The 23,895-nt window shown below is 33.8% G+C and overlaps 1 long non-coding RNA gene across 1 annotated transcript in view; it reads left to right on the top strand.

Annotated features, from left to right (window-relative positions):
- The window catches only part of LOC127544122 (uncharacterized), a 43,988-nt gene extending 21,642 nt beyond the window's left edge, over positions 1-22,346 (top strand). Inside the window, exons 2-4 of the long non-coding RNA XR_007949379.1 lie at positions 4,059-4,186; positions 19,863-19,993; positions 21,551-22,346. This is a non-coding gene — a long non-coding RNA (uncharacterized LOC127544122). The remainder of the gene's footprint in view (positions 1-4,058; positions 4,187-19,862; positions 19,994-21,550) is intronic.
- The last annotated feature ends 1,549 nt before the right edge of the window (positions 22,347-23,895 follow it).

The raw sequence follows: 23,895 nt of genomic DNA, 5'->3' as shown, positions 1-23,895 counted from the left end.
ACTTACTAACTGTGTGATCCTGTGTGGGCAAGTCACTTAACCTCTGTCTGATTTAGTTTCCTCATAGATAAAAAGGAGATCATAATAGCATCTATCTTCCTGAGTCATTGTGAAAACAAAATGAGAGTAATTATAAAGCTCTTCACACAATATCCTGCACATGGTAAAAACTGTATAAATATTAACTATTATTTTTTATATCAATTCTTTGATGCCATCCTTCATATTACTTGTCCTGCCTAATTTCTATTTATAATATGCTGCCCCAATATTTACTTCTTCATTGCCTTTTGAAGAGATCAATTTCAGGTTATTAGACACTGTAGTGTTTTATAACTCATCCATACATTATCACTGGGATATTGGTATTAAAAAGATGGAATTTTCCTTGGGAGAATTATTAAAAGAATTGAGTAATTAGTATAGTACTTGTAACAAGTAGGCATATAATAAATTTTTATTGATTGGTTGATTGATTAATTTTATAAACTCAATGGGTGTGTGCATATGCTTGCTCACACACAGATGAATATATTCTCTAAATCTTCTCAGGTACTGCAACACTTGTCCCTATAATCTTTCATTGATTATTAACATTGGCTTAGTAATCATATCAACCAAGTTTTTCATTTCTATGATTTAGTTTATCAAAATCTGGGAACTTTTGACATATTAAAGACAGATAAGTACTCTGCTACTATTTCTCTGCTCTTGTTTCAACTCTATATTGGACATTTTTGTCCTGAACCTACTAGTCCAAAGATCAAAATTCATAGAGCCAGAAACAGGAAAAGGGAAGTTAAGAATCAGGACAAGGATAGTACAGGATAGCTCACTTTTGGACACACTGAGTTTGAGATATCAGTAAAGTTCTCCAATTGGAGATATTTCAGCAGCTATTTGGAAATATGGACTGCAGTTCAGATGTAACATTTATTGAATAAAAATATTTTACTGCTTCTAATTTTCATTTATTTATTCAAGAATCATGTACTAATCATTTATCATATTCAAAGCATTATGCTGAATGTGAGATTAGAAATAAAATGATCTTCGTTCCTGTCTATGATACTTATAGCCTAGCAGTTTTATGTGAATTGTAATTTAAGAGATTATTTACAATTAGTTCAAATCTAATTAAAACCTGCATGTTATAAACCCTGTGCTTATAAGTTTTGCTAAATAAACAGATGCTTCAACAATCTAAATAGAGTTAAATATATTGTTAGGAATCCTCTCCATCCTAATTTTCTGTTTACTGGAATTTCTTCCATGTACATTACAAATAAAGGATATTTATAATGTCCTGAATCAAACAATGTTTGGAACCATCCAAAAAAAGTTAATATTCATTATATTTGTTGTGTTATATATTTAATTGTTGTTTGGTCCTTCAAAGGCTTCTCATCTCTATATGATATATATGCATATACACATAAGTAATCCTTTATTAAGAATATATGCTTAATCAAATAACAGTTTCTCTGATCATATTGGATAATGAGTTTACTAATATGAGAACAATACTATGTGTTTATATACATTAATAATTGGATAGTAGACCTATACTGGAATGATCTTCATTTATAATAATCCATGAAGCTTTCCCTGAAGTGAACTTTCATGTGTAGGAATCTATGAAACAGTTAAAAATATGAAATGATTCTTAATCTTATGAGATTCCCTCTGGTCCCAGAATGATTCATAGGCTGGGAGGAGCTTAGAGACCATCTGGTCCAGGGAGTCATCAAACCAAGGCTGGGCCTAAAGGCCAACTTTGGCCTGTAGCCTGCTTCTGTAGTTCCCAGAGACTAAGAAGGGCTTTTACATTGTATGTTAAAAGGTAAAATACAACCTTAGTTTCGGGTCTTTACAAAACCATGCAGCTGGCGGGGCATATTTTGCTAATCCCAGACTAGTCTATTCCCAGTATTTTTTAGATTCAGAAACTGAATCTTAGGGAGGCAGGTGCTAAGAGTCAGAGCCTGGAGATAAACTCAGGTCCCTTGGCTCTTTATCCAATGTTCTTATCACTACACAATGCTAATTATAATGAGGTGCTAGAGAAGGGGGATAGGATGTTAGAGATCCCAATAATTAGACCATCTATAAACATATCTACAAATATTTAGAAAATCTATTATTATCTCTTTTAAAAATAATGAATCCTTGCAGATGTTTTGCTTGGCTCTGTCCTAGAGGTCTTTACAATTATTGTCTCTTTGAGATTCTGTTTCATCTTGATCCATTCCTGTATCTATAATAAATTAGCCTATAGCCAAGTGTGATTCAGTCCTAGGATGAAGCACATGTCCTTTTTCATTGTTCTAGTAAATACCTAGGCCTAGTCCTTCTAAATGTTCATTTCAAACATGGTATTTTACTATCAGGATCTCAAGCTAATTGTCTTTTATTTCAAAATGAATAGCAACACAATTCTGGTATGAGGAAAAAAATGACACATTCATAAATCTTTGTGTCTCCCAAGTAAATATCTAGTAAATTTTAGAATTTCTCTGCTTAAATTCAAGGCTCCCCATAGTATAATACCTTTTCTACCTTTTCTGAATTACTTTGTATAATTCTCCTCTAAGATTTCTGTGCCTCAATAAAACTGGATTATGCTATGTTCCTTGCTCCTTCCAACTTTTATTATTCTCTTTTTATACCCGGAAGTCCTCACTCCTTTTTGTCTTTTGAATTCTGACCCATTCTAACCAGTCTAAAACCCAACAAAAATTCTACCTCATACATGAAAATTTCCTTGAATATCTTCTATGATTAATGCCCTTCCCCCTTGGGCATAGTATTTTAAAAAAAATTTTGTTTTACTTACCATGTAATACTCTGTATTAGTTTAATGTGTTTTGTCTCATCCCCTTTCAATAGTGTAAGTTCCATGAAGCCTTGGAATGTATCTTATTAAAGTGGTGATTCTCCGTAAGTGTGTATAAGCATGTACAAATACATACATACATGCATGCATAGATACATATATGTCAAATGAGCAAAAATTAAGGTTTTTGTTCATTTCAAAGCTGAAGTTATTGGTTATACACTAAGTCCAACAGATACTAGTACTTCCTGGAAAATTAGGTTTCTGCCTATCTTCTAATACATTTGTTACTCAAATGCCTATTCCCTATTACTTCAAGTCAAGAGAACAACTATCTCTGATCCTATCTTTCTTCAATATCATAAATTCTTGGCAAATATAGTACCATATGTATTTTCCAACACATATAAAAGAAAGACTACTTTTATGCAAACGTCAGAGTTAAATGCCAAAAATTTGAGAACAACTAACATGACTTGTCATGGCAGAAAAGAAATGAATCTTGGAATGCTTTTGAAGAATGGCTAGGATATAAGAAGAAAGGAGAAAATTGATTGAACATATAGAACATAAAACATTACATCTTTATACAATAGATCAATAGGGAACAAATTCTTATACAGTAATGTGTTTTTAATTTCACCTAAGAAGCTTATTGTGTAAAGAAAACCAACAAAAACTGATTTGTTTAGTGAACTGTTCTATTATGAAGTAAATTATTTCTTTCTAAATTATCATTTTGTAAGTTTGGATTTTGAAATTTTTAAAAGAGAAAATTGAAATGATTTTTAAAAAGGATTCTAATCATAAATAAGTCAGATTGAACAATTAGGGGATTTTAGGACTGAAAGAGATCACTTAGTATAAAACCCTCTAGTCTTTTAATGTGAAAATACTGAAGCAATTAGAAATCAACTGATTTCCACAAAGTCACAAAACCGATTACTGATGGAAATGAGACTAAAAGCCAGGTCTCTTTCTCTGTACAGATTCCTTTCTATTTCACCACATACCTGCTAATGATGTTGAGTTTGAATATGTTGATAATTATAATATGACTATTCACAACTGCTTTCCTGAATGAATGAAGAATGTAGTTAATTTTTCTGTCTTTTTTGTATTTTGATATAATTTTTATTGAAATATTTTGTGATAGAAGAAGAGCTTTATGGTTGCTTTTCTTTGACATGAGAGATCTAAAACAGTTGATCTTTGTTTACAGGCAAAATTCATCTGCTGAAAGAAATTGCTCCATTGTTCTCTCTAGAAGAAAATTTGTCTTTGATATTAAACTGTTATGAAGGAGTACAAATGAAAGAGGAGAAAATCTGTCAAGTAGCACTGGCTATGGTAAGTTCAGAATGGAATATATTGGGTCTTTATGGAAAGGAAAATACAAGTATATAAAGGGGAAAAAGAGCAGAGTTACTTTGAGATGGCTGATTATCTATTGTATTTATTATGCTGACTTTTGGATTTTTTTCTGTTCTTTTGGATATTAATGATAAAATTTCATGACATTTATTTTACACAGATGGAAGTATATTAATTATGGGATTATAGATGTAGTCATAAGATATTTTAGAAACATAAGCCAACATGTTTCTTGATTTTACATATTTTCTGCACCATTAAATTGTGAGCTTCTTGAAGGCAGATACTGATTATCTTTTTATTTCCATTGCTTAGTATTGTGCTTGACAAATAGTAAAGGCTCAATGGATACTTGTCAAGTTGACCAAGAGTAGGAAGGGTATGTTCCTCCACATACTCTATAGCAAATATTACCATTGACTTCTCTTGAGTGGAAAATGAAGAAGAAATAAGGGTAATATCTGTCACAGGCTTACATATTCTGGAAACCACCCATGTTCTATGCATGCCTATATCTACCAGTCTTCTGATTCATTCCTCTCATTTTATAGCTAAGGAAAATGAGACGCAAAGAAATTAAATGATTTATTCAAGATCATATAGCACCAGGCAGAACTTGAATTTGAAACGTGACCTCCGACTCCAATCGATTAACCTTTCCACTCTGCTATACTGATAGATATCTTTTTTTTTAATTATTATTTTTTTAAATAATTTTTTATTGATAGAACGCATGCCAGGGTAATTTTTTACATCATTATCCCTTGCATTCATTTCTGTTCCGATTTTTCCCCTCCCTCCTTCCACCCCTTCCCCCAGATGGCAAGAGTCCTTTACATGTTGAATGGGCTGCAGTATATCCTGGATACAATATATGTGTGCAGAACCAAACAGTTTTCTTGTTGCACAGGGAGAATTGAATTCAGAAGGTATAAATAACCCGGGAGGAAAAACATAAATGCAAGCAGTTTATATTCATTTCCAGTGTTCTTTCTCTGGGTGTAGCTGCTTCTGTCTATCTTTGATCAATTAAGGCTCTCTTTATCGAAGAGATCCACTTCCATCAGAATACATCCTCAAACAGTATCATTGTTGAGGTATATAATGATCTCCTGGTTCTGCTCATTTCACTCAGCATCAGTTCATGTAAGTCTCGCCAGTCCTCTCTGTATTCATCCTGCTGGTCATTCCTTACAGAACAATAATATTCCATAACGTTCATATACCACAATTTACTCAACCATTCTCCAATTGATGGACATCCCTTCATTTTCCAGCTTCTAGCCACTACAAACAGGGCTGCCACAAACATTTTGGCACATACAGGTCCCTTTCCTTAGTGATAGATATCTTAAAGAGAGTAAAACTATTGTACAAATGAAGTTCACAGATTATTTGTCTATCTCAGTAATTAATACTGGCTTTGCAACTTTGGAGAAATGACAAATCCTCTGGGTCTCTTTTCCTTCAGTTATAAAGTGGAAGGTGTCAGCCTAGAAGACATAAAAAGCCCCTTCTAGTTTAAAATCTATGATCCTTCAGAGTAGGACTTCAAAAGAAGGTTTTAAAACCAAAACAGGTCAAATAGTTATAATAACCCATGCCAGATCACGACTTTGGAGGAAAACATCTGAAGAATTGCTTAAAAATTGATTTGCTACATTATGAAAAACCTACTACTGTCCATGCTATCAGTTTTTTACAGAGCATTACGGATTCAGCTGGTTTTATAAGTCAAAAGCCACAGGTTGGACTGATTTTGAAAATTCAATATGACTAAGAAATTCCATGAACTTTATTTTGTCCCAGTTCCAGATTTTTTCTCCCTCAGTTCTAATTCTTATCTTCTATATTTTAGTGCTAATTTAGTCTTTAGATTCTTTCATTTGATCAAGCATTCTTTTGGGGAGTTCACAGGGTACATGTAATTTCATTTCATTTTCACATATGGAACTCAACTTGGCCTTTACCCAGTGACTAGTAATGGGCTTGCATGGCACAGACAATTCTTGATTTCATGCAGGGTTGAAGATCAGATACTTCTCAACTTTTCCATGATATTCTGATACTGAATATCCATAATATCATTAATACAGACTTCAGTTCTTCCCCAATTTAGTAGATGGTCTTTGTGGTTTGACCCTGCCAAAAACTGTGATCTGATACCCAATCTAGTGAAGTAACTAGGCAGTCTTAGAGCCTCAGTTCATCCCGTCATTTTATTGATAATAAAACTGAGACCGATAGAGTATAATAGACTTGTCTACTAGATTCACACATCAAGTATGGTGACTCTGGTGCTAGAATCAAGTTTTCTGACACCAAGACCAGTACTCCTTCCACTGATTCATACTTCTTTTGCAGTATTGAATGAAGGTTAAAACTTTTTTTTTGTGATTCCATAAGGACTTTTGTGTTCTGTTCTTCAATTTTTATTGTGCTATACTTGAGTTAGATGGTCATTCCTTAAATGATATTTCCAGCAAATTCTAGGAAACCCTATTCTCTGTGTTTTGGATAGCCTTCTGAAATGAGACGGAAATGGGGGAGGAAAGAGCAGAAGGAAAACAAATGTAAGTTGGATTCAGATCAGTGAGATAATGTCTAATATGGCCAAAATGAATTTGGCAGATGCTGTTCTCCTATTTTTTTCCCACTCTAGAGTTCACATGTTGTAACTTGGAACCCTACTTGCATTTTTTTCATACTTAGATTTTTATTCAAGTTTAGTAACTAAACTGTATCTTTGGATTATAGCCAGGAATGAATATCGAGGAAAAGTTTTGATGTGGATGTTTGAAGGAGAAAATGTTATCATTAATGTGCTCCCACTCCCTTTTATTTTCCCTGCTCTAGGGGTACCAAACTCCTATTTGGTGATGAACAAATCTTTTCCCTTTACCCTGCCTATCGGCTCCCCTTTCCTCATTCATCTCAGCTCTACTCCCCTTATGAACATCTCTAAATCTGTCTGGCCCATTCAGGGTTTATTCTGGAATTTTGAATCTAAAATTAACACACATTTTCATACCATATCTTTTTATTTCTCTTTCCTTCCATCTTTTACCTCCTTCTTGATAACCATATTTCCCCTGGGTATTCTGCTGCACTGCTATACTTTCTCTTCTACCTTAACCCTGTTATAATAGGACAGTTGAAATATTGCTTCCTTTCCATTGACACTTCAAGACTCATCCTCCCCCACCTTCACACAGCAAACTTTCCTCCTTTGAGGTTCATGATATACAAATTTGGTTCCTAACTTAGATCCTGGTGATCATTATGGATTGACCCTCCTGGCAAACCTCTTTATTATTTCACCTTTCCTTAAACCTCATTTCTAAATCTGCTCTTTACCCTCATGGAGACCTTTAATCTTTCTTCTCTTCAGAAGAGATGCCAGGGGTGTCAGAAGGAGAAAGTAAAGAAATATTCCAGGCATGAAGGGTAGCCAAGTGCAAAAAAGAAGGTAGAGTAAGAACCATTTTAAAATTTTTTCTCTTTTCTTTTCTTAGAAACCTGTATTGACTTTGCTTTCCTTTATTATCAAATTTCAACCCAAATGTTATCCATTTCAACTGTATGCTCTCCTTTGCTTTTGAATCCTTTAGTCCCTTGTTTTATTATTACTCTTTTTTCGGGCTATCATCTATATCCTCTGCTTCTACTCAAGAACCATGGAACCAGTAAGAGAAAATTTTACAGTCAACATGACTGAATATATTACAAAGTCATGTGTCTAACCTCAATAGGGCCATCACGATAACAAGATTATATTTGCTTAAATCCAGTTTGATCTTGTGAGTTCCCTATTCAATTCTATGACCTTCTATTTCTTCTATGATTAAACATAAACTCCCTATAGCTTTTGAATCCACAAAGTGACCTGAATTTATCTTTCTAATCTTATGAAACATTAATACCATTCCCCCTCCATATTTTGGGATCCATTCACCAAAATTGGCTTTTGTTGTGTTCTTCACAGACAGTCCACCTCCCATCACTTTGTTTTTGCATAGGACATGTTTTAGATTACTGAAAAAAGCTTTCTGAGTATTGTTTCTACATCAAATCCCTCATCATTTCAATGTATCCTATTGTTGGCTGCTAGAGAAAGTGTCTTAAAGTACATGTATGACCATGTAATTCACTTTCTTAATAATTTCCAGCGACTCCTTATTGATTCAAGATCAAATATAAAGTTTAATTTTTGGCCCTTTCCCACCTTAGTGTCTTCTCATATTTTATTTTCCATCAGATACTATATAGTCCAGTCAAACTGGCCTAATTGAATCACCTCCTTTCTTTGTCCTGGCCATATATCATACTTAGAATGTTTCTTCTCTCTCACTTCCTTACATCCTTGGCTTCTTTCAAAATTCAAATCAGATGTTGTTTATATGTTGTCTACCCAATTAATGAGTTATTTGAAGGCAGAGATTGTTTCTGTTACTTTGTATTCCCAGCATTTAGCTCAGTATCTGACACATAGGAAATGCTAATAAATATTTTTAATTGAGTGATTATTTGGAGAGTCAGTCAGGGGACAGGGCTTTCAGTTTCATGAACCTTTTAGGCATAAAGAGTAAAATGTTATTTGCTTAATAAATCTATGATACAGTTTAGTTAAAATTTTCTCATTCCTCAAAATAGAATTTTAAGTCAGATAATAACTTTTCTTCGTGGTATTCAATCTGGACCTAAATGGTATCTCTACTTCTTTTCATGGTGTTTGCTGGTAAGCTAGAGGTTGTCCCTGCCCTGGAGCGCTAACCTAAGAAAGAAATGATGAAACACAAGATAACAGGCAAAACAAAATGGGGCAATAACAGAAGAAAAATAAATGTAGGTTGGCCTTCCGTAGCTTCCATGGCTGTGGAAGGACCTTGGAAGAGCTTTTATTTTTTCTTTCTTCCTGAAAACAGAAATATACCTGAATTATCACAGGTACCAGAGGAAAAAAAATCTTTTTTTCTTTTCAAAAATCATATCTTGGATACCAGCTATGATATTTAGAACTGGAGGATAATGATACAAATAAGACAGAGCTTTTTTCCTTAGAACTTATTGTATAGTAAGGTAGAGGAGGGACATACAACATGTACTTGAGTATAAGTAATTATAATAAAATGTCAAGTGTAAGTACAAAAAGAGAGTTATGAAGTCATATACATACATATGCTTGCCATATCTTGAATACTGAGTTTATTTTGGATAAAAGTGATGGTGTGTATAGTGTGTGTGAGTATTAACTAATTCTGCCTCTTTGATGACACTGATTACCCATTTTTCCTTCCATAACTAATAGAGGGACCACATTTTCTTTTATGTTCTCTTCTGATGTGTTTTAAGCATTTTTTCCAGCATTCTTTTATACCTTTTTGCAAGTTGCATCTCATTTCCTCCTTCAATTTTCTGATCTTGCTTCTATTAAGCCATAACAGAACTGAGGGTGAAAAGTTCAATTTCTAACACAGATACTTTGATCAGAGACACATTACAAGAAACAAAACCAAAACAGTCTGGGTACTCAGAGAAGGATCCAAATCTTAGATCTGGAAGAGATGTTAGTGGAGATCAATCCAGGCCCTTCCTTTTACGAGTGAGATAACTGAGGTTCAGAGTGAAGAGCCAACTTTTCCAAAGTTACATAGGTACTAAATGACAGTCAATTCTCACCTTCCAAATATAGTATGCTTTCCACCTTGTGAGCTGCACTTTCAGGTATCATTTATTAATCTAAGCTGAGGAGTACATGCCTTTGATTTTGTTTCCCAATGACTTAATATGTTATATGGAAATAACAACACTTACCTTTATATATATAAATCTATTTTCTAGTACTTCTATTAGCAATGTGATCTTCGCAAAGAACTCTCAACATCTGGGGAATTTTAGTTTTCTTATGTGGGCTTTGGGTATGAGAGAGCTTGATATAATAGAAGAAACAAAGGTTTTAGGGTCACAGTATCTGAGTCAGTTCCAAATATTGGCCCTGATACTTATTGCTTGTGTAATCTTGAGCAAGTTCATGGAAAACCTCCATGGGCCTCAGTTTCCTTATTTGTCAAATGAGGAGATTTAAATGAATTGTCTCTGAGTTCCCTTTTAGTTCTAGGTCTTTTATGCTGGATTTTTTTTTTAGGTAAGGCATTTGGTGTTAAGTGACTTGTCCAGGGTCATACAACTATTAAGTGTTTTAAGTGTTTGAGGCTGTATTTGAATTTAGATTCTCCTGATTCCAGGGCTGGTATTCTATTCATTGTGCCACCTTGGTGCCCCAGTACTCTGTTTAGGAAAGGAATATATTTCTAACTAGCTAAATAGGAAAAAAATATGCTTCAGTTCTTTAAAAGGTAAAATCTATGTAAATAATAATAATATTTATTATTATTACTTTTACATTGAAGTTGTAACACCTATTTTTGGAGTTCAAACTTCAATATATTTTTGCTGTTTTTTTTTTTGTTGGTAAAGTAAAAGGTGGGATTTTCCTCATCATCCTCAGGATGAATTTTGACTCTGGAGTAGTGAAAACAGTTTCTATAGAGAAACATGAAATATGTTACAATTAATTAAATGTTCATTGAATAAATAATTGAGTACCTAATGTGGTTGGTACACACAAAGACAAAATCAAAATAGCTACTAATATCTTTTTTGGGGGGAACAACATGAAAATAGATAATAAAATTTAAAAATATGAAGTAGTCCTCAGGAGAGAGCCCTAGCAACTAGATGGATTATGATAATTCTCATGAAATAGGTTGAGCTTGAGCTAAGCCTTAAAAGAAGCTCCAGTTTAAAATAACAGAGGTGAAGAGTATGTGCATTCTAGAAGGAGGTTGGAGATAGGAGACTGAATACCATATGGATGGAAAACAAGTAGCCTAGTTTAGCTGAAATGTTGCATGTGTGAAGGAGAATAATATATAAGGAGGCTGATATAATGGACTACTATTAGACAGGAAGAATTGTAAATTGTAAACAAAAGAGTTTTTCTTTTATCCTAGAGAGAAGTTGAGAACCACTGGAGAGCCTTAAATAGATAAATGACATGGTCATATATATTTTAGGAATAACAATTTGTTAGCTGTGTGAAGGTTAGATTGGAGAGGGAACACAATGGAATTAAGGAAACAAATTAGGATGCTATTGCCCTAGTCTAACAGACTCTGAGTCCTCTGAGTAGAGAAAAAAAAAAACTCAATGTGAGAAATGGGTTGAAAATTATTATGTAGAACTTGAGATAGATCATTTTGTGTCAAAACAGAAAACCTTTTGCATTTATTTTGAGTATAAATATATACACACATGTATGCATATGTTGTGTGCAAGGATTTTACACACATACACACACATATGGTTATGTATTTGTGTATGTGTGTATCTTGAAGGTAGGTGACAATACCTAAAGCACTAAGTCTACAGTCAGGAAGTCCTGAATTCAAATACTGCCTCAGACACTTGTTCACTGTGTCCTTGGGAAAGTCACATAAATGCTGTGTACCTTGGTTTCCTCATATGTAAAATGTGGATAATAGTATCACCTACCTCCCAAGATTGTTGTAAGGATAAAATGAGATATTTGCAAAGCACTTGTAAATCTTAATAAATATGAGCTATTTTTATTATTATTTATCTCTGAATTTGCAGTTTATCCCTATGTGGGGATGAGGTTAGGTACTGTCTTACTTTTGTATTTATATCTCCACTGAACATTATAACCAGAGAGAGACTGACATTAAAAAAAGATGGGCCTTTGTTTCAGGGAGAAACTTTGGATAATTAAAACCAGAGCAATAGGCTACCTGGCACATGTGAGTTTTATAAATACTTATTTATCAATAGATTGATTAGTTCAGTCCTTTCATTATACAAATGTGGGAGATAAGAACAAAGCCCAACTAGAACCTGGTCTCTCTGGAGTACAGTTTAGTGTCTTTTTGCCAACATTAACTCCACTTCTATCCTACAATCTCACTTTAAAGAGGCATATTTTTTAAAAACCAGTATATTCTTGACTATTTCTTTATTGGTGGGATTTTTCTCATCATCCTCAGGAAAAACTTGGTGACTATGGGGGACTAGTGAAAGCAGAAACTTCCTCATTGATGAGGCCACAGAGAATGATTGAAAATGTCAAAACAATAAGATGGAATAAAACCCAAACACCTTTGCCGTGTGTTGTTTACATCTCCATATGGTGTGAGTTAGTATTTGGGTTCATTGGCAGTAAATGTGATCCTAAAATGGTAGAGGATGACTTTTTAAAAATATGCAGTACCACTTAAACCATATAAATGTCACACATTTGCATGTTAATGAAATGTTAAAGTTCTAAGCAGTGGATAGCAAGTAAATAGTGGGAAATAAGGATTTATCCCGAGTGAAGATGTCAACCAGGCTGGTGATATTGACTGGCAGGGGCATTATTCGTTATTGACACTTATTTTCTTCTCTTTTCCCACATGAATTCTGCAACTTAGTTTTTATTGTCTCTATTCCATCTATTTCCCCCCAAAATAAGTTGGTTAGAGAACAGAAATGAATGCTCTCTCATTTTCAAATAGACAGCAAAGTTCGTAAGGGAATAATTATAAGTCTAATTCTGCTATTTTAATGACATCAATTGAATGGTTCCAAAAGTCAAACCTCACTTGATTTCATAGTTTTTTTTTTAAACTACTAAATGTTTAGGTCTAAATAATGGTGTGTGTGTGTGTGTGTGTGTGTGTGCGTGTGCATGCTTCCATGTTTAATGTTTTGTTTTAACTTGAAATCATGAAGAACTCTTCCTGTCTTTCTCCCCTCCCTCTTCTTTCTCTGTCTTTCAGTGTGTCTTTTTGGTCTGCTGACTTTGCCTGTCTCAGTCTCTTGTCTCCTTGCCTTTCTCTATGTCTGTGTCTCTCCCCATTTTCCCTCCCTTTCATCCTGTTCTTTTTTTCTTTTCTTCTTCTCCTTCTGGTCTCCCTTTCTCCCACCTTTCTTCTTGGCATCCTAGGAACAGACAAGGAAAGATCAATGGTAGAGAAAAATCTTTGCATATTTGCCTTTGAATGGAAAACTCTGAATCTACTTACAGAGTGTGTTTCTCCTGCTCTTCTATACAGGAAGTTGTGAAAATTCTGTGGATTAGATTTCCCCATGGTTTAGAGTTACTCAATCGCATTTCTAGAACACAATGGTCAGTCTGTTCCTATCCTTTGCCATATTGAGAATCTACCATGATATTTCATTGGAAAAGCTGAATAAGCCAACAATTAACTTCAGTTTCTAAATAGCTATATCTAGTAAAAACTGGCAGAATATTTAGACATTCCTGCCTTTTCTCTTTATGATGCCAAAAATGGAATATGACTGCCCCTTTATTTCAGATTTCTTCTTTATCTTTAAAAAAAACCAAATCTTTTCTATTTGATATTTGACTATATAAGGCATATTTATATTTTAAACTAAGTTTGATGTTTTACATCGTTTAAGTTGACAAACCCTTTTGGGATAACATTTAATAATAAGGCAAATTTATGAAATGGTATTTGGAGAACTGTGAAGCTCAAGATTATGCTAGAAATAGGCTTGAATCTATGGTGGCTCCTGCCAGGTGCAAGATGACTGAGAATTAAATGTCTGATGGACCCACTGGGGTAAATTATTAAATATTACCATATGTATAGCATTGTAATATAGACACAAGAATTAGAGATAAAACTCTAGAGTCTGGGAGAATGAGGGGATCAGAATCTGACAATAGTCCTTGAACTAGAATACCAGACAGGGAAACAAGGGAAATAAGGGACTCAAATAAAAGGGCCCCCCAAAAAGACCTGGCTTTGTAAGAAACTAGAGTATAAAATTAAATGAGGCCGTCCAAAAACTTTAGATTAAATTGGATCTGATTAGAATCAGATTCTGATTAGACGTGCTAGCTAAGCGTAGATGGGTATGAGGGGACTTGTAAAATTGGAGAATATCTTTACCTGGAATGAGGAAAATAAAGATAGAGAAAGAACCGACCTAGTAATTGAAGAAAAGTGCAACTGCCTTAAGCTTGACTGCACCATTCTTAGAAGAAAACAATGATATAGTTTCTGGGATTTACTTATTTCTTTTGAAGAGGTTTTAAAATTTGGAGTGCCAGGAGAGTCAGGATCCACCTAATTTACAAATTTACTGGACTTTTTTTCATCATTTTCTTTTACTATGCTGATCTTTTTGTAGCATCTAGGAAAGAGGCAGCTTAACAAAGTAGAAAGAATATAGAGACTTTTAATAAAAAATTGGTCATAGCTATAATTATAATCCCTTAAAGAAAACCCAGAGGAATATACAAATGTTTTGTGTATGGGAATTAAAAATATTTCTATTAATCAATACTTCTTGTTATTTACTATACAATTCTGTTGTAATTTTTTTTTCTTAATACAAATTTCTATCAGATCTTTTAGTAGGGAATATTTTGAATAGGGACAATGAACCAAATGTTGGCCTCTATTTTGACCTAGAGTAGTGGTGTGATTCAACAATAGAGTAAGATACCCATTAGATATATGGCCTTTCCATTTATCTCCTGTGGTATTTTGGGTAAATTAATTCACATTTCTAAGCTGCAGTTTCTCACCTCAAATAGGAAAAGATTCTATTACCAATCTTACTGTCTTACTGTGTTGTGGTTCTTACAGGTTTTGATGGAATCTTAGGTTAAGATTTCATTAAGAGAAAATGTCCTGATTAGACTTATCCAAAGGTAGAATGGGCTGTCTCTAGGGGTATTGAGTTTCCCCTCCTTGGAGGTCATGAGAAGGAGACTAGATGATTACTTAGAGGAGATGGTAGAAGGGGAAATGATGTTACACAATGGGTTCGACCATTTGACTTTTGAGCTTCTTTCCTTCTTGAGATTCTATAGTTCTATAAGGATCAAATAAAACAGTATTTTAAGATGATCTACAACTGTAAAAGGCTATGTATAAATATGAATTATTTATTATGGCTATGAAGCAGCTGGTGTAGTAAAGAGAACCAGTCAAAGCTAAAGTCCTGATTTTGACATATAGTTTCCATGTGATCTTTGGCAAACCATTTAACTTGCTAGTGTCCTTGAAAAAGCAAATCTCTTAAGATTAGAAGTTAGAGAAAACTTTCTGGCTTACATTGATAGAGACACTTTCCTTGGGATTGCTGACATCAGTGAAATCACAAATTATACCCCAATCCCTGCTTGTTCAGTGGTATCTAATTTTTAATGGTCCCCTTGGGTCTTCTTGAAAAAGACATTTCTTTCTTCACTTCATTTTTCCAATGAAGAAATTGAGGCAAATGGGGTTTATGATTTGCCTAGGATCATACAATTGGTAAGTGTCTGAAACCAAATTTGAATTCAGGAAGACCAATCTTCCTGAATCCAGAACCAGCACTCTATGCATTGTGCCATTTAGCTATCCTATTCCTATCCCTAATGTTTATGTTCCTCACCTCCATAATTAAAATTCTCCTTTTGCTTTCTGTTATTATTTTTCTTCCTATACCTTTGGTTCCTCCTTGTTCCTTCTCAAGCTCTTGAGCTTTCTCCTTTAGCGTCTCAAAAGCAGGTATGCTACAGGTTTATCCTAAACTACTTTGTTTTTCATAAAATTTTAGGATCATGGGCCTAAAAACTGGAGGAAAACTTATTTTATTTTTTTACATATGAGGAAACAGTCCCATAAGATTAAATGACTTACCCAAGATCAGAGAGGTAGCAAGTAACAGATCAAAGACTGGCACTCAGGTTCTGTGATTCAAAATTCAGTGGTCCTTTTATGGTCACTTATTACCCTTGGAGATATTAAACACTTTCAGATTATCCTGTGTCACCCTTACACTGGTGACTCCCAAATGTACATCTTTAGTCATTATGTCTTTCTTAATTTTTGGTTTTGCATTGCCAATTGCCTTTTGGACATCTCCATCTGTATGCCCTGCTGTTGCCTCAAATACAACATGTCTAAAACTAAGCACCATCTTTCCCTCCCAACCAGCTGCTCTCTTCTCTCTCTGTCTGTCTGTCTCTCTCTCTCTCGCTTTTCCCCTTTTAAGAAATTGCAATTGGCTCTTTTCTTTCATACTGTCTGTTATAGCCACACTTATTTTTTTTCCCAATCCCCATTGCTGCTACGGTTTTCTTGGTCTTAATCAAATCATACCTGGATTATTGGAATAGTCTGCTCACTGTCTTCCTGTTCCTGGTCTCTTCACTATCCACTCCATCCTGCAAATTTTTACCTGATTAATCTTCTGAAATAATCACTTTGTACATGTCAATCCTCCTTGCTTAAAAGTTTTCAAAGTCTCCCAATTTCCTATAAGATAAAATTGAAAATTGATATTTAGTATTCCTGCAGATCAACCTCTCCTTACCTTTCCAACTTTATCTCAACCAAAATAAATGAAAACAAAATCTTTGCCTTAATAAATATCTTCTCATTATGCCCTGATAGAAATCATTCTTATTACTTTGATCTCAACTATGCTTATGTTATTTTGGTCTGCCTGGAATGCCCTCCTCAGTTTCTCTAAAATAAGAGACATTGAAAAGAAGACCATGCCATTTTAGTTACTAAGAAACATCTTTATGGTACAGTTTCACATTTTCTTTGAACCTGGGTGAGCCACTGACTTAGTGTGGGATATTTGTATGGTGGTTAGATATATTCACAGAATCTGCTCTTTAATCCTCTGAATACTAATAGTATCAATTCTCTCCCTCTCCAAAGAGTTTTGTCATAATTATGACTGAGTTGTATCATATCCTTTTAATTTTCTTGCTCTCTGGTGGAGTTGCCAATGCTGCTCACTGGTGCAGTAAAGTCCCCAAATGGTGGGTAGCCAGAGGCTGGATGATATAAAAACTGGATCATCTTTCCTTGAATAACTTAAAGTTGACCATATGGCACTAAAAAGCAAACTCTTTAGTAGAAATTCTCTTCATATATTTACAAGTCCAATTGAGATAATACCTTGAGATAATACCTTCATGTTAATATTTGTCTTTGTTTAGTATTGTTGCTGATTTCATAATGGTTTTCATTGCAATTCCTTGTCTCATTGATACATACATGAAAAACTATCTTTAAGATTTTCTAAGGCTGATTTTAGCTAAAAATGTCCTTTATTATTTTTTAAATAACTTTTTATTGACAGAACCCATGCCAGCATAATTTTTTACAACATTATCCCTTGCACTCACTTCTGTTCCGATTTTTCCCCTCCCTCCCTACATCCCCTCCCCAAGATGGCAAGCAGTCTGATACATGTTAAATAGGTTACAGTATATCCTAGATACAATATATGTGTGCAGAACCGAACAGTTCTCTTGTTGCACAGGGAGAATTGGATTCACAAGGTATAAATAACCCGGAAAGAAAAACAAAAATGCAAGCAGTTTACATTCATTTCCCAGTGTTTAAAAATGTCCTTTAGGAAAGCATAAGAAAAATTCTTATAGTTCTTTATGATAACTTTTATTAATTGGTATCTTTGTAAGCTATAAATTGCTAATATATATGACAATATTATTGTTGTTTATTATTAATGGTTATTGTTCTATTATTCATACTGTTCTTATATAATGAATGAGTGAATAAAAAAATTTATGAAGCACTTAATATGTGTGAAGAACTATATTAAATGCTGGGAATACTAGTACAAAAAGCAATAAAATGTCTATTTTCAAGGAGTTTACATTCTGATAAATGAAGGCAACATAGGGCAGTGGTTGCTAGGAAGAAATGTCTTGGTTTAGGAGAGTAATTAATAACAATAATGAATAATAATAGCCAATATTTACATTGTACTTACTATGTTCCAGGCATTGTGCTAAGTGCTTTACAATTATTATCTCATTTTATAATTAGAGTTAGAAGACAAATGAATTACCTGTCCTTTTCAGGAAGGACAGTGTTGATACGAATACTATTCCCAAAGTAAGATGTGGAAAATGGTGGTAGTTCTGGGGTATACACTATTAGGTCATGACATAATCAAATTTTTGTGCAACCTAGTGGACACCTACATATGTTGAATGTCCATCACAAATGGACCAATCCTGGAAGTGGAAACTGTTGTGAATGAGAATGAATATAATAGCAGAGTCTGAAAATGTTCAATGTGATCCAAGTAATGATCAAACTCAGTTCTTTATGGGGACTTGAGTTCCTTTATATGGTTTCTGGACCATTTGAAAAGCCATGTTTGCCCTCCCTATCATATGCAAATATTTATCTCTTCTCTCTCAATCCCTTTTACTTACAATGCAGTGAGAGTCCTTTTGTATTTGATATGGAGAAGGGAAATGGTTCCAAAATACTTTCAAGGAATCTGAATAATAGAATCTCAAATTCCAAATTCTTATTTTATTTAATATATAGCAAACCCTAAATTTTCTTCTATTGGCTTTTTTACTCTTTTGCACAGGGTGAAAGGTTCCTATTCCATGAAATTTATTATAGTAAAAAAAAAGTTACTTATAATATATTTGTATTTATATGGTGGCTTCTATTTCCAAGAAAATATAAGCACCTTAAAACTATTATGTCAGTTTTTACCTTTGTATATTAGGCTTATAGACATTTAATAAATGTTTATTCAATTTAGTGAAAACAAATAAGAAATAATTCATCTGCTATGTTTTAGTGCTCTTAGAAAGCAATTCAGACTATTATGAGTCAAATTGCATGGAAATAATTTGTCTGCTTCAAAATGAAATCAATACAAGTCAACAACATGCTATAATGGCAAAAAAAGCTAATGTGATCTTAGGTAGCTTTGAGAGAGGGATAACATGAAAGACTAGGAAGGAGATATTTCCATTGTGCTCTGATGTGAGTCAGATAGCATCCGAAGTACCATGCAAAGTTGTGGATATCACATTTTAGGGAAGGTATTGCTACAGTGTTCATAGAACAAGAAGGATATTAAAAGTTCTATAGATTAATAGATCATGCCATTTAAGGATTAATGGAAGGAGTGTGATAATTTTTAGCCTGGAGAAGGAAAAAAAAACAGGAAGAGGAACATGGTAGCTGTCTTTCAGGATTCCAGGATAGTTGACTTGTCCAACTTGACCCTAGGGAACATAATTAGGAACAATGGGTCGAAGTTTCAGAAAGATAGATTTCGTCTCTGTGTCATGGTGGGCATGGATGTGTGGGGTGGAAAACAAAGGACAAATCCCTCCTAACAATGGCATTTATGCCAGAGAATACTGCTTCAGGAAGCAGAAAGTCCCTCCTAATCAAAGGTTTTCAAACAAAGCCTGCTTGACCATTTGTCAGGAATGTTGTAGAAGGGGTTCTTATTCAGGTTCTGTTTGTAGACTTCTCCCAAGCCTCCCTGACTTTAAAGTTCTCCAGCTATCTATTATACTATACTGACTCTCCTTCGATATTATGACTATGATGTGTGTTAAATAATAAGAAAGGAAGCATATCCATTGGGAGAGTAGATACATAGATATACTTGGCAAAATTAACTTAATGTTATGCCTATCAAATAGGTAAAAGCAAAGTGAATATAGAGTGGCTCTTGAAGCTACAAAGACCTGAGTTCAAGTCAAATTTCCAAGGAATCTTAGTTCTGTGATTCTACACAAGATCCCTTTGATTTTTTTCAGGGATCTAGGCAATTCTCAAGATACAGAGGAAATGCTGTCCTACATTGATAGAGGGAATTTCTTCATCTAAAAGTTCAACCAGCCATTATTCTTCACCATATCATTTCTTATGCAGATCTTTGAGAAAGATGGTAAGTTAATTTGTACTCTTCTGGCAGTTAGCCTTTTCTAAAATTCCAATTAAATAACTGTAATTTGGTGTGTTTTGTAGTATAAATTTCTGTAAGGTATATTTCTATTTTATTGAAGTTTTAGAACCTATATCCTATATAATTGAAGACTTATTCAATGAATAATCTGAGTTTTGATTGGTTCCACCTAATACAAATGGGCACAATTAGGATCAACCATGGATGTGAGCTAATTGGACCCAACACGATGATATGGGAGACATTAAATGAAGTGGATGCTAGTACAAGAGCCCATTGTAGCAATTCTGTTTATTTATTCTATCAGCACATATAAATTCATTTTGTATTCATGGAACATGAGATTATCCTAAGGAAGTTGACTGTTACACACAGCAGGCAAGTGAGCAGTTTGGTGGTTGTCCATCCAAGTCTCTAGATGCTAAAGAAACAGACAATAGACTCTTTTTCCTTTAAAAGTGTTACTGAAAAACTCAGTCTTGGACTTTTTTTCTATTTGTTTGACTAAAGAGGGTTTGCATAGAATTTCAAAGATCACTTGGTAGGAAAGTTAATCCCCATGGTGTTTCCAATATCATTTAAACAACTTGCCAGCTCTTTGTATTCACTATTTGGCCATGGGTAGTGGTCCAAATGGCCTTACATGCTGAGAAAGTATCTACTCTGTATTGCCAGCTCACCATTATCCTCAGGATTATACTGTGAACAAAGATAGAAATTAAGACAATATATATGCAATTCCAAAAAGTTATTTAGAGTATTAGTTTTAATGCCTCTTAATTCTCACATAGCAAAGTCTTCCAATACATTTTACATTAGCAAAACAAAAAAGTGATAAGAAGTGATCATCCGAGTTTTACTTTCTCTTACTTATTTTACTTGAATTAAGTAAAGGTGCTAAGGAATAAAGAAATGACTAAAATGATAAACTGAAAAAGAAAGGACTCAGATGCATAAATGATAAACTGCATGACTATCACTAGATGTGTGGTTTTTGTTCTTGTTAGTTTTTTTTTTTTCAATTGTGTCTGATTCTTCATGATCTCATTGGGGATTTTCTTGACAAGGACTGGATTAGTTTGTCATTTTCTTCTCCAGCTCATTTTTACAGAAAGGAAACTGAGGCAAACAGGGGGTTAAGTGACTTGCCAAGGAACCTACTTGCTAGTAGGTATCTGAGGCCAGATTTGAACTCATTAAGATGTTCCAGATCTGGTGCTTTATCTGTTGTGTCACCTGACTTCAATAACACTGGTGGGAAAAGAGTATTGCTATGATTATGAAGATAAATGAATGAATGAAAAAAAACAATTAATTATATGCTTACTCTATACAAAATAATAAATGCTGAAATTACAAATTTAAAAGCAAGAATAATGATAGAGATTTATATTCTATCATTACAAATAAGTCTTGTCTGTAATGACAAAGATCTGATGCTAAACTTTCCCTCTATAGATATAACAATTTTAAAAGCTAACTTTTATATGGAATATCTTGCTTTATTCAACTGCTACTGATTCCCTGCTGTTTTGACAGATCACCACAGTATTTTGAGGCTGAATGGCAAAGCTGATCAAGGGGACAACTGGATTCAAATACCACCACTGATTCATACTGACTGTGTGACCCTGGGTAAGTCATAAAAATTGAGGGATAATAGATTTAGAACTGTTAAGATACTGTAGAGGCCGTTTTTTTTTTCCAGCTCTCTTATTTTAGAGGTGAAGAAACTAAAACACAGACAGAAGAAGTCACTAGCCTATTATTATACTGGAAATGACAAAGAGAGGATTACAAATTTTATTTCAATCAACATTCATTTATTTTCTTCTCTACCCCATTTTATTGTTGTAAAAAAAAAAAAGAAAAATGAGAGATAATTGGCTCAAATACAGGACAAGGCATATATTTTTTTGCTACAGTGCCTAGACATATGAGCACTATTTAAATGTGAGCTATTATTATTAGTTCCCCCAAGTTATATAGTTAGTTAAGGTCTAAGGCAAAATTTGAACTCAGAACTTCAAGATACCTGGTCCTCTACTATACTACCTAATTGCAATCTTTGATATCTTCTTATCTATGGGATAAAATAGAGATCACTTAGTTTAGCTTTTAGGACCATCTGAAACTTGTCTCTGATCTAGCATTCGAGTTGTATTTAACATGTCTTTATCATATGTATTGTACTATAGCCAATTTAAACTGCTAATTGTTCCCCAATAATATCCTATACTTTTCTACCTTAGCAAATTTTTACAGGCTGAATAACCACCCTCCAAATTCTATGTCTGTTAAAATTCTATATCTCCTGAGTTTAACTCCATTGCTATTTTCCCCACAAAGCATATCTTGATCTCTTCAGCAGAAAGGGAACTTTTCTTTTTTTCAAATTTTTTATTACATTTTATGTCTTTCACCTTCACCTATACCTCTCGCTCTTAACTTTTATCACACTTATTTGTGTACATATTGTATTCCTTTATCAGGAATAATAAGGATAGTATGATTTAATGGAAAATGATGGGACTGGTATCATAAGAGACTTGAGGTCATATATCACCTTTGACATTTATGCAGCCATGGAAAAAATCATTTAATTTCTATGAAACTAAGTTCTCTCATCTATAAAATGGGGATAATACCACCTTATTATATCTACTTTACAAGAAGCTATCAAAAGTAATTTTTGGAATGATCATGAAGAAATCAGGAGCATTGCCATAATACTAGATAAAATAACTTTTATTCCAGTTTTCACAAAAGGAAAAAGTTGGAGTAAAAAATTATAAGCTGGTGATCCTGACTTCAGTTCTTGGCAAAATCTAACATCTATTAGTAAAGTTATGGTTTATGGCCATTTAGAAAAGGAAGTGGTGATAAAATGTGTGTGGCTTTACCAAAATTAGATCATTTTAGACAGATTTAATTTCTGTCTTTGAAAGAGTTACTAGACTGATAGAGTCTAGATCAAGAGAATACTGGAGGCATAATATTCCTAGATTTTGGCAAAACATTCGCCAGTATCTTTTAATGTTATCCAAGTAAAGTAGATGAAGAGATGTGGGCTATATTATGATAGAGTTAAGTAAATTCAAAACTGGTTGAAGGGCCAGATTTAAAGAGTAGTGATTAAGTGATCTTCATAAATTTGGAGAGAAGTCTTAAATGGAGTGTCCTACAGATCTGATCTGACCTTGTCCTTTAACTAATTCAGCATTTTTCCGAATGACGTGAATAAAGGTATATTTAGCATATAGAATTACACAGTTTTTAAAATTATGTACAAAACAGTAGTACAATTGTTGTTTACCATAATGTTCAAAATTTCATTTTGAGGTGAAAATGAGCCAGCTTGACATGAGACCCAAATAAGGCACCACATCCCAGGAACATTTGTAGATGAAACTGGGAAGAGAACAGCATATTTATATATGTAGCAGACCTGATGGAAATCCCATTGCATTCTACTTTCTACTTATTGATTTAGAAAAAATTAAAACATCATTCGATTCAGTAAAACAAGATGCATTCACAGAAATTGCCTGTGGATTTGTAGGAAAAAGAAATTTCTAGGAATTTCAGTAGATGAGGTATCATGAAGAGATTGTCATGTGTACTGGTTAAAAGGGTACCCACATTAATTAGATCTTGGCTCCACTAAAATAGCTAAGTATATAAATATATGTTATTATTATTTATTTATAATAATGTTAATACAGTATTAATAGTAAGGGAGAATATGTAGAGGAAGAAAAAATGAAAGCAATAAGAGGGCCTTGGAGAATGTTTATGCTGTAACTTGGCATAAGTACAAATGCCAGGTAAGCAGTCCCTGTATGACATAAAAAGCTGGACATCACTGAAGTAAGGAATTATAG

Source organism: Antechinus flavipes, chromosome 1 (assembly GCF_016432865.1).
Source record: "Antechinus flavipes isolate AdamAnt ecotype Samford, QLD, Australia chromosome 1, AdamAnt_v2, whole genome shotgun sequence".
In the NCBI taxonomy this organism is placed as follows: Eukaryota; Metazoa; Chordata; class Mammalia; order Dasyuromorphia; family Dasyuridae; genus Antechinus; species Antechinus flavipes.
Note: the sequence above shows the minus strand (reverse complement) of the source record. Positions and strands in the feature narration are given on the sequence as shown.